Source organism: Schistocerca piceifrons, chromosome 2 (genome assembly GCF_021461385.2).
Source record: "Schistocerca piceifrons isolate TAMUIC-IGC-003096 chromosome 2, iqSchPice1.1, whole genome shotgun sequence".
Lineage (NCBI taxonomy): Eukaryota > Metazoa > Arthropoda > Insecta > Orthoptera > Acrididae > Schistocerca > Schistocerca piceifrons.
The window spans coordinates 679,485,195-679,503,572 of NC_060139.1; the positions used below are offsets into that span (position 1 = coordinate 679,485,195).

Below are 18,378 nucleotides of genomic sequence, written 5' to 3' on the forward strand. Positions count from 1 at the left end.
AGGGGGGGGGGGGGGGGGGGGAGAGGAGAGGTCAGCAGTGAGTGGATTTGATTTCGATATTTTTCCGATACTTTCCGTTATCATTGTGCAGCCTTTACTTCTAGACCACCAGCATTTACAGCTAGAGTAGAAGACTACATTTCCTCCTGAAACTTCCTCATCCTACAGTGTTGTCAGGTCATGCATATGGTTGTACTTAGAATTTTCAGGTGCAGCCATTTCTATTGGCACCTTAAGGGAGCTCACTCAGTGTCTGGGCGGCTCAGCAGTGAATATGTTTTATGTCTAAGACTGTACTTCGTCAAATAAAGTACATACTAGGTGGTCTTACTAGAAATGAACTTTTCATTGTGGCATTTTTAATACCGCTCACACTTGCAGCAGCTTACCTTATTGTAATGAGTAGCTTCTCAGCGGAAGAAATAGAAGGTCGGACAACTTGCGTCTAGCTTCGTCAGCATTTTAACTTCTAATGCAAATGATTTCTATTATTTGAGACAGTGGATATAATATTATGGCCTACTCTACACAAACTGAAGTTATGAGAAGTAGCAGCACTGTGAAGATGGCCTACTTTACTGGTTACAGGATGAACAGATTGAGTGTGTTTGAGCTTTGTATGCTGAGAGATATGCATATGTAGACATCCAAAGATAGCTGATTTATCTATAAAGGTGAGTTTTCTGACTAATATTTTCTTATAGAAACAAAATTTAAAATTGATGTAAGAGAGTAAAACCATGTAGTCAAAATGGTAGTAAAGAGTAGTTCATATCTGCAGGAAATATGTATTACTGTTAATTCCGTGATATTTTTCAGATGCCACACTATTACTGTATTCCAGGATGTTAAAGCAGTTATGTTCCAGTGGCGATAAAAGCTACATCAAGGTGTTCTGGTTCCCAGCAAATATGGACACACAACATTGACTGGCTGAAACCAGTTCCAAAAAGAGACTTGGTTACCTTCCAAGATATACATGGTCTGTGCTAAGTACTGTGGAGAACAGGAGATAATAAACTTCAATATGTTTAAAGATATGCTGAAAAAAAGGCTGAAATACTGAAAGAGCTGGACTCAAATGAACAGGTGGCTTAATGCCAAGATTTTTTGCAGGTTTGCCTCATTATTTAAGGACTAGGAAAGATACAAATGAAGGAAGACTGAAGTGACAGAAAGACCTTCATCAGATAAATGAAAAGTGCCTTACAGAAAAAGTGATTAAAATATTTACAGATCTAAGTGAAAATGTAGGTAGGATTATGCAAAGTGACATTTGATGCCATTACTGTAACTAGCAATTCAGTATGTTTCCATAGGTTATCAGTGGAAGGAATTCCAAAAATTCAATTTAGTGCAAAAACTGATAAGTGTATGTGTGTCAAAGTATGTGTCAACAATAGTATTGCAAGTGCCCACAATATGCAAAGAATACTTGAAAGTAACAAGGTGAGCACAGCTAGAGAACATTCTGCAGAAGTATGTTACAGTGGAAATGTACAGTGAGAGTTGTGGTCATGATTGTGTCACAAAACTAAAAGTAAGATACTCTGTCAATATGTTTTTGTAATCTTTCTTAATATTTGAACAGTCCAATTCAGTATATAATGCTCTCTTTGTCCAAACTTTCTTCTATATCTGCTGCATCCAAAGCAGATACAAAAACTTGTTTTTCCTTACAGTGGAAACAGGACACTTTGCAAGCCCTGTAGATCCAGCAGTCTCTTGAATAACATTTGTTGGCGCTGCCTTCCTGCAGAGTTTGTAGGTGCAATGCTGTAGCTGTCCATGCCATTCCATCAGTCTCAAACTCTTGGTAATCAATATCAGCTCTCCTTTCAGCATTTTGTATTATAGCAACACTGCAAAATTTAGAAATTATGAGAAAACACAACGTAAAAAATATATAAATTAGTTTTATGTTTTACAGTTATACAAATTGTAATATTTTACCCACTTTGTCATCTCCTTCTATGACTAATAGTATTACTTGCAAGTCGTAAATCAATACCATATCTATCCCCACTGCAAGTCGTAAATCAATACCACATCTATCCCCACTATTACAACATAATTGTAGTTGGAAGAAACCCTGGTTGGTCATTATCTACACTGCTGTCTGATGAATCACTACTTGAATGTGCAGCAGGATTGTATTCATTGCCAATATCACTTTTGTTTGCTCCCTCTGGAACACTCTATTTCAGACTGAGTTGAATGTATCTGAAGAACTTATAGTATCATCTGAATGCCCATCAGTGCGACAGCATTCCATTATAATAAGTGAACACTGATCATGCTATCCTGTACTTTGCAGTTGCACAATATTTTGTTTTGTGTTTATAATAATTTTTAACTGTTGAAATCCCACTGTTGCCCATTTAACATGTTGACTTCTGCACATCTAGTGATGGGTGTTTCATTGCCAGGCCTCTACGGCAGGATAAGGTACCTGCAATGTAATCGTCTTGCTGAGGATAATACACTACTGGCCAGTGAAATTGCTACACCAAGAAGAAGTGCGGATGATAAACTGGTATTCATTGGACAAATATATTATACTAGAACTGACATGTGATTACATTTTCACGCAATTTGGGTGCATAGATCCTGAGAAATCAGTACCCAGAACAACCACCTCTGGCCGTAATAACGGCCTTGATATGCCTCGGCATTGAGTCAAACAGAGCTTGGATGGCGTGTACAGGTACAGCTGCCCATGCAGCTTCAACACGATACCACAGTTCATCAAGAGTAGTGACTGGCGTATTGTGATGAACCAGTTACTCGGCCACCATTGACCAGACGTTTTCAATTGGTGAGAGATCTGGAGAATGTGCTGGCCAGGGCAGCACTCGAACATTTTCGGTATCCAGAAGGCCTGTACAGGACCTGCAACATGCAGTCGTGCATTATCCTGCTGAAATGTAGGGTTTCGCAGGGATCGAATGAAGGGTAGAGCCACGGTCGTAACACATCTGAAATGTAATGTCCACTGTTCAAAGTGCCGTCAATGCGAACAAGAGGTGACCGAGACATGTAACCAATGGCACCCCATACCATGATGCCGGGTGATACGCCAGTATGGCGATGATGAATACACGCTTCCAATGTGCGGTTCACCGTGATGTTGCCAAACATGGATGCGACCATCATGATGCTGTAAAGAGAACCTGGATTCATCCGAAAAAATGACATTTTGTCATTCATGCACCCAGGTTCGTCGTTGAGTACACCATCGCAGGCGCTCCTGTCTATGATGCAGCATCGAGGGTAACCGCAGCCATGGTCTCCGAGCTGATAGTCCATGCTGCTGCAAATGTCATCGAACTGTTCATGTAGGTGGCTGTTGTCTTGCAAACATCCCCATCTGTTGACTCAGGGATCGAGATGTGGCTGCACAATCCGTTACAGCCATGCGGATAATATGCCTGTCATCTCGACTGCTAGTGATACGAGGCCGTTGGGATTCCATATTCTGCTAACAGTCATTGGATCTTGACCAACACGAGCAGCAATGTCACGATACGATAATCCGCAATCGCGGTAGCCTACAATCTGACCTTTATCAAAGTCAGAAACGTGATGGTACACATTTCTCCTCTTACACGAGGCATCACAACAATGTTTCACCAGGCAATGCCGGTCAACTGCTGTTTTTGTATGAGAAATCGGTTGGAAACGTTCCTCAGGAGGACATACAGAGAGTTGTTACAGGTTTCTAACATTATAAAATGCAGTTTATTTGGTGCTTCTTTTGTTATCCGATTGTCTGTAAATGAAAAATCCTAATTGCAATTAATAAACTCAATGATACATGTTCCTGCCAATGGATGGACGAAATATTAGCCATTACTTTGCCATGAAGTTGTTGAAAAACACAGTACAGAGCTTAAAAAGTGAAATTACATATATGTGTTGTACATGATAACTTAACAATTAATCAGATGATCCAAATCTTATGAAAAGTGAGCCGTTACATTTCAGTACCCTCCAAAAAGGTATTGTGCAACACAGGTTGGACAGAACTTTTGTAGGCAGTCACGAAATAGCTAACAAAGTTGTAGGTGTCGCCACCAGAGCCAACGTTGTGTGAAAGCTCTGAAAAATGCTCTGAAAAAGCTAATCATTTGCATATCACAGAATCTTCTTCCTGTCAGTTAAATTTCACGTCTGTAGCACATCATCTTCATGGTGTAGCAATTTTAATGGCCAGTAGTGTAATTGTCAAATAAAGTAAATCAAAGTAAAAGTCTATACAAATGTAAATCTTGAAGTTGGATGGATGTAACTCAGATTCTTCAAAAAGAATGTTGGTGTGAACTTAACTCCTTGTCGTTTCTCCTCTGCAGTTGAATGTTCCCATAAATTTCTTAAGTTATAATGGGCCAGAGAACACCATGGTTTCCTAATAATGTGAAAAATCAAAGAAAGATTCAGGGGTACACAAACTTATCTGACATTACATCACATAGTGCAGCTCAAAGTCTCACATTGTACTCGCCCTTTCACATGATTTCGTGTGGGTCGTATATACCTTCAGTGAAAATTCAAATATTGTTGGATATAGTAATTTTGTTAATTACAATCGCAGAGGATGTTCAAAATCACAGAAAATGTTATCATTCAAAGATTAAAATTGAAATACTTTGCAGGATACAAAATCAAACACATATTTGTCATTTTCAAGGAAAAATAAGTGAAATGATTCAAATAAATAATGCTGATTATATTTTTGTTAATTGCATTGAAACTAAATTATCCCAAGTATTCCTACCATGTTTCCTGCTTCAAATATAAATACGTTAGTTGTTAGTGTAGACATAATTTCAATATTATAATCCAGTAACATAAATAAACACTTTGTTTATATTATGATTCAGTTTAGTACTGCGAATTACTGTAATTGTGAAGTAATTAGATCCCATTATGTCAAACAGTAGTATAGTAGATTGACAGTACGGCAAACAGAGTTGTTTCAGGATGTCAAATTAAATACCTTTCAGCTGTCAATTTTCAACCTTATTTTAATTGGCAACCAGTTTCAGCATTTTATTCCGCCGTCTTCATTCCCCTGACCAATGTGTAGGAAGAATCTACCTCAGTTGTATTCAAAACAGGTGCCAGCAACACTGGTATTAGTAGATATTTGCTACAGTGATCTTTTCAACCATCGCCTGCCAACATCATCGGTCGGAAGGTGATGATTTAAGACATCACTGTAGCAAATATCTACTAATACCAGTGTTGCTGGCCTCTGTTTTGAACACAACTGAGGTAGACTCTTCCTATACATTGGTCAGGGGCCTGAATATGGTATAATAAAATGCTAAAACTGGTTGCCAATAGAAATAAGGTTGAAAAATTATGGCTGAAAGGTATTTAATGTGACATCCTCTATTGAACAGCTGGGTCCCGCAACCATTTCTAAAATGATGGACGTTCAGAGAGTTGTTACAGGTTTCTAACATTATAAAATGCAGTTTATTTGGTGCTTCTTTTGTTATCCGATTGTCTGTAAATGAAAAATCCTAATTGCAATTAATAAAATCAGTGATACATGTTCCTCCCAATGGATGGACGAACTATTAGCCATTACTTTGCCATGAAGTTGTTGAAAATCACAGTGCAGAGCTTAAAAAGTGAAATTACATATATGGGTTGTACATGATAACTTAACAATTAATCAGATGATCCAAATCTTATGAAAAGTGAGCCGTTACATTTCAGTACCCTCCAAAAAGGTATTGTGCAACACAGGTTAGACGAAACTTTTGTAGGCAGTCACAAAATAGCTAACAAAGTTCAATAATGTATGCATTCATACATCTAACAATAATTACTATACAAATAACACATCCTCTAGAACTGATTGGTCATGTGAAACAGTAATACCATGAATAGAACAAAACTTTCTCAACTTCTTATATAATACAGAACCAATCTCTTTTCATTATCATAGCTCATTTTCAATAGTTTCGGAATGAGGCAGACAAATGTAACAATTCATTTCCAAGTCTCTCACTTCATACGTAACACACAGTGATAGCACCATAGACCTCCTTATACAAGTTTTCATAGTCAATTATCAGTATATCATTTCACTCTCTAATATAAGGCAATGAACTGTAAGTATCTCCACATTTGCTAAAAGCACATACAATAAGCAATCAATATTTTCCCAATGTAGATCATTTACATACAAATCCATCTTTTCTTTCCAAATGGAGCATATCAGTATAACTTCCCTTCCTGTGTACAATGGAGCATTTCAAGTAAAATATCAATCCTCTCTTTCCAGTATGTAGCAGATCAGTAGTGTGTGTTCCTTTTAGACTGATTTCAGTATATCATATCTTAGTCATACAGTATATGTAAGTAAACATACATCAAATAAAGGTTCCCTTAGTTTATACTATCATAAGAAGTCAATTATAAATTTTTCATACAAAGTGAGTAACGAAAGTCAGTGTTTATACCAGTTAGCTAGTGCACATTTCAAAAATGATAAATCTGAATTCAACAAATCACATGCCTAAACCTAAATAAAAATCCTGTGTATATGTACATTAAAGTAGGTATATACTTCATGTGTCCAGAAATGAAAACTCATGTCATAGATCTCAAATCCAGACATATAAATATATACATAACTAATTAATACCTCTTATATCTAAATCTTTTGGTAATGATGTTTACTACTAAATGTGGTGATGTTGACTACATTCAAATTTGGTGATGTTGTTGCATGATTACATATTCAATAAAAGCTTAGACTTTAAAACCAAAAGTAAACCTACCCTTCCCTCCATTCTTTCAAACACGTTTCAAATAGCACGAGTGAAGAGTAAACAGAGCCTACATTTCCTATCTGTGTTCATGCATTGATGAAGTGCAGTGTCAAGTACAGAGCAGTGGAATGCCAGGAGTGGTCACATTTGTATCAGTGAATGTGTCAATACTACCATCTTATACACCTGGTTGTGTACCCTAATGTCTTTCTCCTAATGTAAAATTTCTTACTACGCCATAATCAATACCTCTTCCCCTCAGTACTACACATAAACAATAATACTGTTCATAAAAGCAAATAGGTATATACCTTTTTCTGGTAGTAGTGCATCATTTCATAAAAGTTACTAGTAACTATAGAATACATAATCATAAGAATAATGTCAAAATATCTATATCCATTTATCTCCAGTCTTGTGTGGTGAAATAAACAATGAAAGTAACAAACTGCACTGTGTCACCTGTGTTTATAGCATAGATTGCATCTCGCAAAACGGAAGCATGACCTTCACTCTAATTATGTAGAAAGTAGGGTTCATCTTTTGGGTAAGCAGTAGTACTAAAGCTACACTACCTGTCTAGACAAATGAAATGTAAAACAGTATGTTGTCTGGTACAGTTTAGACTAGGCCAAATGTGACGTGAGCAGTGCTGTATCATTATCCATCAGGAAGTCAGGTGCAGTTTTGACTTTCTAAGTGACTCCTTCAATTGTTAAATTACTATTTATCTTCCACATAAGAGTACGTATCTCATAAAGTGCAGCAGATTAATTCATAAATATATTACCAACATCTCTCCTGAGCGTTAATACCATAAACATAGTTCATACTATTATACTATTAAAAACAAAATGTAATCATCATCATTCTTCTAGTATATGTGCATCTGTTTATCAAGCATCTTACAGAACAATACAAAAGCTGAATGCAATAATGATCTGAACAAACAAATGTAGCTGCTTTTCCTCCTTCATGTGATCAAAGTACCACAGCACATTGCAAAGAACAATATCCACAATCATCAGTGTATCACTATGCTCAGCACAATTAAATAAATCTTCTACTTGTAAGTAACTGTGCACTCAAGGCATGTATGTATGTAGAATGCATGAGACTACTTTAAGTAGTTTGTTACTTTCATTGTTCATTTCACCACACAAGACTGTTTAGTCAAGACCAACTGAAATCTGGGGCTAATGCAAGGTGTCATACATTGTAATTTTTTTTTTCATCTCACGTCCTGCCATAAAGAATCTCTCTGTCAACTTAGTAGCTAACAATACTTTAATAACTGCCAATTTACTTGCTACATTCTATAGATTTTGCTGAATAATCTTCGATTACAATCATGCATCCTTTATTTCTTTTTACTATGTCAGTTTTATCTGTCACACTTGTTAAAATATTCTTAGATATTATATTGTGTTGATTGATATTCTCAGAGAAACAACACACAGTAAACTGGGCATTTGTAGAAGTTACAACTTCATTAAAGACCTTCTCAACAGATGAAGTGAATGTTGAGTTTCTGTAAGAAATTCAGTTGATCAAGGCTTAACAGCACAGAATATTTTAATAAGAGTGTCATTTCCAGCTATAATGTAGTACAGTCTGAAAGAAACTGCACAAATATTCATCAGATCTTGATAAGATTTCAAAGTGGTCCAAAGATTGGCAACTTGCTTTAAATGTTCAGAAATGTAAAATTGTGCACTTCACGATATGAAACAATGTAGTAACATATGACTATAATATCAGTGAGTCACAATTGGAATCTATAAACCCATACAAATACCTGGGTGTAACAATTTATAGGGACATGAAATGTAATGATCACATAGACTCAGTTGCAGGTAAAGCAGGAAGCAGACTTTGATTTACTGACTGAATAAAAACGAAATGCAATTACTCTACAAAGGAGATTGCTTTCAGTTCAATCTTTTGACCCATCCTAGAATGCAGACCATGTTTGAGTGATTGATACCAGATAGGACTGATGGGGGATATTGAATATCTGGTATCCCAGTCTGACAATTTGGATACGCTGCCAGAAGGCATGAGCATAGACGATGGCTGCCAGGCGGCACCCCTATGATGTGCAAATGCTGGTGTGTCTGCTACAGCGCTTTGCGTGGGCTACACCTGCCCCTGTAGCCTAACGGCATCATGGGGTCACAATAAAGCCAGCTGCGAAGGGGCTCAGCTGTTTTCTGACTGTGCCCTAGTGTTGTTCATCATACACATCATTGTTGGTTCTTGATCTTGCTACTTCTAGGCTCTTGATTTGGTTTACTCTTCGGGCTAGTATTCTGCTGTATCTGTCCACGGCTGTTGTCTTCATTATTGTCAATAGCTGTCCTCCTGTTGTTTTGGCAACTCACCGTCAACACCCTTAGCTGGTCAGCCTGTGTCTTCGAGTCGTGTCAGATTATGGTTACTAGAATTTGCGACTAGGCAATTATGGATGAAAATTATGGATTGTGGATGCAAAACTTGTGCAGCTATGGAACAGCAGCAACAACAGCTGCTCCTGCAGTTCCAACAGCAAATGGACCTTTTGTGCCAGGAAATTCAGCTACTTTCAGATTGATTACAGGTGCAAGATTCATGACCTGCCCCGACTGTGGTCACATCCCAGGTAGAGTCCTGCCCACACACATTTCCGCCATTTAATGATACCAAGGAGGATTGGGACACACATTTACAGTGGCTGAAACAGCACTTCGCCGCATTTCAGATTTCTGATGACACTCTCCAATGGTCACTCTTTCTTTCTTGGGCGTCCCTACAGACATTTTTCTTGCTTAAGAATTTGGCTCCCCTCTGAAACCTGGTTGCACTCACTTTTGAGGAACTGTGTTTGTTGGTGTCAACCTATTATTCACAATGGTTCCACATGGTTTCATCCCACTCAGAGTTCCTCAGTACCACCAGCAAGCGAGCTAATCTTATTGGTCAAGGGTGATGGATTTGCAAGGTCTGAGTCCTGCAAAACCCCGTATGCTGATTCCACAATGCGTAACATAATGGTCCAATTGCCTCCCAATCCAGAAGTTCATGTTGCAGCCCTCAAGCTCAACAGACCTTCTTTAGTTGACATACAGAAAATTGTGCACTCTTTCAAGATCGCATAGGCAGCAAATGAACGTCTTATGGCCCGCCCCAAGATCACTGCGGTTCAATCACCGCCACAGGGTTAGAATTCTTGCCAGCCTTCTTCCCAGTGGCAGTGTCATGATTTGTCACATTTGGACATGTCAATGATGTGTGAGCAGCCAGTCCTGCCATGTCGGCACCAGCAGAGTCTGCCTTCTTGTTCTGACTGTTGTGTGAGACACCAAAGGACAGACTGCCTTGACCATTGGGTGCATTGCACCTGTTGTGGCAAGGATGGACATCTCTGAACTGTCAGCCATCAGGTCATTCGAACCCCACTCCTAACTTGCATCATGGGACGGTGCATGATCTTCAAGCTATTGTTCCCCAGGGCAATCCTTGCACCCCCCAGTTGTTTATTGATATCAAGATTACTCATCAGGAAATTCATTTCCAAGTCGACACGGTAGCAATTGTTTCCCTGGTCAATCTCCCAACACACTCTCATCTAAGTTACCTGGCAATGGCCCTGCCTTCTCGCAAGTTGGTTGCATTTGGTGACAGTTCTATTCCTCCCAGAGGTCAGTTCACCACTACGGCCACATACAAGGTGGTTTACATGACTGCTAAAACTGTATGTTGTCAACATTCCACTGGCAACATTTTTGTCCTGGATGCTTTCTCACTGTTTGGGTTCCTCATCATGGATGAAGTTCAGGTCTTCTCAGACACGGTCCCCTTCCAGGAACTTTGTGACCTTTGTGCCTCTTTCGCATCTCTGTTTGAGCCTGGTGTGGTATGCCACCGGTTTTGAGGCACATTCTTCATTACAGCCAGATGGGATGCCCCATTTCTGTCATGCATGTCTTTCCAGTCTCCTTATGGACAGCCATTAATCTCGACCTCAACCGCCTTCATGACACTGCGGTCATAGAACTGATCAAAACTAGTGAACTAGTGGCTGGTCAACACCCCTGGTCGTAGTCCAGAAGCCAAAGGGTTTCTCCAGCTTTGTAGAGACTTCAAGTCAATGATCAGTGCCCAAGCTCTGGTGGAAACCTATCCCATACCATATCAAGAGAACCTCCTCTCAAAGCTTGTTGGAGGTGAATGTTTTTCTAACGTAGACCTTGCTGATGCTTATTTACAGATTCCACGAGACGAGGAATTGCAACACATTGTTGTCAATAATATGCCATTTGTCTTATACAAATACAAACGTTTGCCTTTTGGGATTCTTCTGCTCCAGTGATCTTCCAGAAATACCTGGAACAGTTAACCACGTCCATCCCAGCTTGTACCAATTGCCTGGATGACTTAATTGCTATGGGTACTATGCATCAAGACTACCCATGTAACCTACATTTCCTCCTTACTACATTGTGTGATACAGGGTTCGACTGCCAGTTTTTCCAGGAACAAGTAGACTAACTGTGGCACTAGCTCACCAAAGACAGGATTCAGCCCACTGACCGTAATATGTCTGCTATTGACTCTCTCTCTCATCCCGAAAACCTCCAGGAGGTGCTGGCTTTTTTGGGGAAAGGAATTATTATTCTAAGTTCCTTCTGCAGGCAGCACACATTATGCATTCTCTCAACTAGTTGCAGAAGAAAGGCGTTCAGTTTCATTGGTCGACAGCCTATGAGCAGGCCTACACAGCTGAAGCGCATGTTACGTTCTCCACCCTGCCTTACCCTCTTTTCCCCATCATGACCCCTTTGTTTTGGCTGTGGACGCTTCACCCTATCGCATTGGTGTAGTGCTGGCACACCATAATGATGATGGCATGGAGCAACCCATTACCTATGTATCCAAAACACTGGCACCCACCCAATGCAATTACTCCCAGATCGAGAAAGAGGCATTGGTGATCATCTTTGCCATGAAGAAATTCCATGGGTACCTATTTGTTACCCTCATTACAGATCATAAACTGCTCATAGCTCTTTTTGGGCCACACTCTCGGCTTCCTGAGCAGACAGCTCAGAAGCTCCAGCATTGGACTCTTTTCCTTAGCTCCTACTATTACACCATCGAGTACAAGCCTACAGCACAACAAGCAAATGTGGATGCCCTCAGCACCAGATCTGGTGTTTGACCAACTGGAGCTCTCATGTCGACATGGAATGACAACACATTGGATGGGGTTTCCCATTACCTCTACTCATGTGGCGGTGGACACGCACCACGATCCTATCTTGCGGCCTGTCCTGCACTCTGTCCTCCATGGGTGGCCCATTTATTTTTCAAAGTCAGCTGTCGCAAGCTCTGGGCTCGCCTCTCTCATCATTTGTCTGTCATCTACAATGCATCATTTGTCTGACATCTACAATGTGCTCCTGCTTTGAACAGTTCTGCAACACTAATGGTATCAAACACCTTTGTAGCCCTCTATTTCACCCCTCCTCCAATGCAAAGCGGAATGGATGGAGCACACATTTAAGTAACAAATGTTGAAGGCCATGGTTGCATCTACCACAGCAGTGGCACTCACGATGTTCTTGAGCACCTACAGTTCCACACCTGTTCATGACTGCAGACCAGGCGAATTCCTTCACGGTCAATAGCCACTTACTCTCCTCCATCTCCTGGCATCCAACCCAAGGAACCCGAGACTTGACACCCTGGATGATACCCTCCTGGTTCATCTGTTTGGACATGTTCCTATGGGGCAAAAACCTCATGGATGCCAGCTGCACTGGTGGCCACCCATGGGTGGTGCCTTATGATGATTGATACACTGAAAGGTTTGGGGCATCAGCACATGAACCAACTCCATCCCTGCCTCCAGCCTACCCTTCCAGCAGTGGATCCCTCTGAGTTGGAGTCCCCACCCTCACACGTCCCCCACCTCATGAGTACTATTTGCACTCCAGGATACTGTCGGCAGCTCATGTAGGCACGGGTATGGAGGGTGAGACATCACCACTGCCTCTGTCTGCTCCGCATTCATCCGCCATACTGCAGATCCCCAGCGCAGTCCCTGACATCCTGTGTTTTCTCTCCTAGCTGGCGGTGTCCACTGATGGCACACACCTGTTCACCTCTCAAAACATTGGTCAGGGTGCTTCAGGCCCTTTGTGCCCATTTTGGTGGGGGGAGATCTGTTATCTTGGTCCAACAATTGGACTGTTCACCAGAAGACATGGATGTGGACGATGGCTGCTAGGCGGTGATTCTATAACCTGTGAGTGCTGCTGTCACCACCACAGCGTTGTGTGCGAGCCACGCCTGTCATGCCAACCTACTGACGCTCATGGGGGCCCTATAAAGACGGCAGTGCAGGGGCTCAGAAGTCAGTTGTATTCCAACTGTGCTCTAGTGTTGTTCATCGTACACATCGTTGTCGGTTCATGATCTTGCTATGTCTAGGCTCTCGATTTGGTTTACTCTTTGGATTTGTATGCTGCCATATCCGTCCTTGGCTGTTGTTGTCACCTTCCTTGTTGTCCATTGCTGTCCTTCTGTGGTTTTAGCAACTCATCATCGACGCCCTCAGCCAGTCGGCCTGCGTCTCACAAGTCATGTCAGATTCCGATTACTAGAAAATGTGTACAGAGAAGGACAGCACAAATGGTCACAGGTTTGTTGTATGCAAAGAAGAGCAGGATGAATGGTCACAGGTTTGTTGATCTGTGGAAGAGTCTCACAGACATGTGGAAAGAGTTGAACAGGCAGACACTTGAAGAGTGAGGTAAACTATCCTGAGAAAACCTGCTTGCAGAATTTCAGGGACTGTATTTTAATGACAACTCTAGGAATATACCAAAACCTCCTACTTATTACTCTCCTGGGGATTGTGAGGACAAAATCAAACTAATTACAGTATGCACAGAGGTGTTTATACAATCATTCTTCCAGCACTCCATATGTAAATGAAATGGGAAAAACTGTTATCTAGAACAGTGGGAAGTACCCTCCGCCATGCATTTCACAGTGATATGCAGAGCATGGGTGCAGATATAAATGGTTCTGGTCTGGAGAGTTAATAATCAACTGAAAGAGCATACTAGATTTTGCATGTAAAACTAGTATATCCCGTTCCAGTCGTGTCACTGGTGTATCCTATCCCTTGAGATGGAGAGCCATCTGTGAAAGCAACCAAGTCACACATCAGTATCATTGGTATTACTATATCACTAGTTAGGTGAAAATTGACAGTCAGCCATTTCTACCCAAATCGGTGACAGTAGGAACTATGACCAAGGTATTATTAACCATCCAGCAGCTGAGAATGTGTCACAGTGCAATATTATCGACTTCAGTGACTGCTTTGCAATGTGTGCCACCTTCCTTGATCATTTTCTCATTCCCTCTTCCCCCATACCCCCCCTCCCCTCCATCTCCAGCGCCTCCTTCCTCCCACCCCCCTCTTGCTAAGCCACCAATTTTTCCTGCCAATATCCCAGCAATACTTCATTCAACTTCAGTACCTTGCGGCATCAATTTTCCTCATCCCTTTCCTAGAATCACCTCCAACCCTGTTCATACATTATTTTGTTTATCTTTGTTCCCCTATCTTGTTACTTCACTAGACTAATTTTGCTCTAGCCTCCAATATATTGTTATATTAGAGGTAGTCAAATGAAGATAAGGCAGATGGAAATAAATTAAATAAACTGTTTAGTATTTCAAAAGTCATTGCAATAGTTAATACATTTATGCCACTGTGAGACAAGACACTTCATGGAAAAATGTTTACAGCTGCCTAAAGAACCATGATGGTGCCCAGGTGTGCACATCTTCATCCGAAACAAATCGACGGCCAGAAATTTTTTCTTCAGGGCTCCAAAAATATGGTATGGAGGATGTGTAAGGGCTTCCCAGAGAAGCTTATGCAGTGTACTTGGAACAGACTTGTCAATATGTGAGCTTGCTTTGCACAAAGAAGTGCATGTATGGGTGCAATCGTGGTTCTGTAGGTAACTGAAAATATGTTTCCATGAAGGCACAGACCATCTTGTCTCTCAGTGGGATAAATGTATAGCAGTTAAGGTGATTAACAGTGAAATAATAAACTGTTTACTTACTTTTTTCCATCTGTTTCATTTTCATTTGACTGCACATTATGTGCTATTATATGAACTGTTTTCTGATTGTTCATGTTATCTTTATCCTACCCCCGCTCCCCCCTCAGAAAAAAAACTTCCTTCAAGTAATCTTAGAGGCTACTTCTAATTGTACCATTAGTGTTTCTTCCTATTCCATTACCATATGGAGCACAGGAAGGATGACTGTGCAAATGGATCTGTGCCTGCAGTAATTAGCCTAATATTGCCTTTTTGGTGTACTTGGGAGCAATATGTACGGGAGAGTAATATAATCATAAATTCTCTTACTAGTTAATAACTGCCATTATGTGAAGACCTGCATGGGATGGTTGGCATCTATCTTCAGACATTTTTAGCATTTCCATGATGCACTCTCATGAATCAAACAAAACCGTGGTTATTTGTGCTGGCTTGCTTAATATACATTCAATTTCCCCCATTAGTCTTATGTTTTATGGACCCTGCATATTTGACCAATACATGGTTATTAAAAATGATTGAAGCGATTTCACAGCTCTACAGTAACTTTATTATTTGAGATATTTTCACAATGCTTTGCACACACATACAAAAACTCAAAAAGTTTTTTAGGCATTCACAAATGTTCGATATGTGCCCCTTTAGTGATTCAGCAGACATCAAGCCGATAATCAAGTTCCTCCCACACTCGGTGCAGCATGTCCCCATCAATGAGTTCGAAAGCATCGCTGATGCGAGCTCGCAGTTCTGGCACGTTTCTTGGTAGAGGAGGTTTAAACACTGAATCTTTCACATAACCCCATAGAAAGAAATCGCATGGGGTTAAGTTGGGAGAGCGTGGAGGCCATGACATGAATTGCTGATCATGATCTCCACCACGACCGATCCATCGGTTTTCCAATCTCCTGTTTAAGAAATGTCGAACATCATGATGGAAGTGTGGTGGAGCACCATCCTGTTGAAAGATGAAGTCGGCGCTGTCAGTCTCCAGTTGTGGCATGAGCCAATTTTCCAGCATGTCCAGATACACGTGTCCTGTAACGTTTTTTTCGCAGAAGAAAAAGGGGCCGTAAACTTTAAACCGCGAGATTGCACAAAACACGTTAACTTTTGATGAATTGCAAATTTGCTGAACAAATGCGCGAGGATTCTCTACCGCCCAGATTCGCACATTGTGTTTGTTCACTTCACCATTAAGAAAAAATGTTGCTTCATCAATGGAAACAAGTTTCGCACTGAACGCATCCTCTTCCATGAGCTGTTGCAACCGCGCCGAAAATTCAAAGCGTTTGACTTTGTCATCGGGTGTCAGGGCTTGTAGCAATTGTAAACGGTAAGGCTTCTGCTTTAGCCTTTTCCGTAAGATTTTCCAAACTGTCGGTTGTGGTACATTTAGCTCCCTGCTTGCTTTATTCATCGACTTCCGTGGGCTACGCGTGAAACTTGCCCGCACGCGTTCAACCGTTTCTTTGCTCACTGCAGGCCGACCCGTTGATTTCCCCTTACAGAGGCATCCAGAAGCTTTAAACTGCGCATACCGTCGCCGAATGGAGTTAGCAGTTGGTGGATCTTTGTTGAACTTCGTCCTGAAGTGTCGTTGCACTGTTATGACTGACTGATGTGAGTGCATTTCAAGCACGACATATGCTTTCTCGGCACCTGTCGCCATTTTGTCTCACTGCGCTCTCGAGCGCTCTGGCGGCAGAAACCTGAAGTGCGGCTTCAGCCGAACAAAACTTTATTAGTTTTTCTACGTATCTGTAGTGTGTCGTGACCATATGTCAATGAATGTAGCTACAGTGAATTTATGAAATCGCTTCAATCATTTGTAATAGCCCTGTACTTTAGAATGGGCTACAGTAGTGTTTAGTAAGCCAACTCCTTTGTAGAGTGGCTTCCTTTTCCTAGTTTTCCACCACTGAACTGAAGTCTGCCACCTGTCTTAACTGTGACTGAGGCTATGTGCCCATTCCTTATGATATTCCCACAAGTTGCTACAGTCAGGTATTTGTATGAGTTGACTGATTCCACTTGTGATGTGTTGATATTGTAATCATAGAATATGACTTCTCTGTTTTGTAAAGAGCTCAGTTTTACATTTCATAACATTTAAAGCAAGTTGCTGTTCTTTTCATCACTCTGAATACTTATGAAAATATGACTTGATATTTGTACCCTTATTTTTTATTTGATAAAACTTTTATAGACAAGTGTTTCATTGTCAAAAAGTCTGAAGTTAGTATTAATATTGACTGCCAGGTCATTCATCCAAGATAACATCCTGCATACTTTCTTGATGAATAAAAATGTGCATTATTACTGTATTTTATGGACTACAACAAGCACTTTTTTGTTCAAAAAATTACCCCCAAAATTCAAATGCATCTTATAAAAATGTCTAGTGTTTGATTTAAAATTCTTGCCACTCATTAAAAGGCCATATATTCAATGGTGCAGGAAACCATCTCTATCTGGTAACAATGAATTCAACCGGCAGCAGCAGTGCACTGATATGACTAACATCAGTAGTTGCAGGGATTCACTAGCTTGCTAACACTGTCTCCTCCTGCCCCACCAACGTAAACCCAGAACACTATCTAGCCTATGATGCATCATTGCAGTCTACACCGCCAGTGAACCTGAATTGGAAAGTGATTTGTGTTGTTGATAACAATACGATATTTTTGTTAGTAGCTGGTTTTGTGATGGAAAAAAATAAAAGGAGATGCTGAGTTGCAGATAGGCACAACAAACAGACTGTCACAAATAAGGTTTCGGCCAGCAAGGCCTTTGTCAAAAATAGATGACTCTCTCTCTCTCTCTCTCTCTCTCTCTCTCTCTCTCTCTGTTTGTCTCTCTCTCTCTCTCTCTCTCTCTCTCTCTCTCTCTCTCTCTCTCTCTGTCTCTCTCTGTTTGTGTCTCTCTCTCTCTCTCTCTCTCTCTCTTTCTTTTCACAATACTGTGAGTAGCAACTTTCCTTTTCATACTATTGTTACATTCCATCATGGATTTTCCATTCTTTAAAAAAATAAAAGGTATTCATATGATGCGTGAAAGTAATAGCATATGCAGAAGAACATGGAAATAGAGGAGCTGAGCAGCGTTTTGGCCCTCCACAAACAAAAAAAGCCATCTGCGACTGATGGGCTATTAAAGAAGAACTGAAAAAAATGAGGAAAACTAAATATGTAGACAGAGGACTGAATGCAAAATGGCTAAAACTAGATAATGACATACTGAAATGGATTCAAGGACACTGTCAAAATGGCACTGGAATTAATACAAAAATGATTCAAATACTTGCTTTTAAGCTAGTGCTACAATGGAACTTAACAGACTAAGGGAAGAGTTGGTTGTTGCTACAGGTTTAGGAAGTGTCATGAACTTCGCATGCAAACCAAAACCAAAATATATCAGAAAATGCCACAAGACTATGCAGAGAAAATGTTATCTTT

The 18,378-nt window shown here is 40.5% G+C and overlaps 1 long non-coding RNA gene across 1 annotated transcript; it reads left to right on the plus strand.

The window, feature by feature from the left end:
- Positions 1–20: 20 nt before the first annotated feature.
- LOC124777674 lies at positions 21–1,563 on the plus strand. The gene is made up of 2 exons (XR_007015761.1): positions 21–674; positions 820–1,563. It is a non-coding gene; the product is annotated as an uncharacterized LOC124777674 (long non-coding RNA).
- The last annotated feature ends 16,815 nt before the right edge of the window (positions 1,564–18,378 follow it).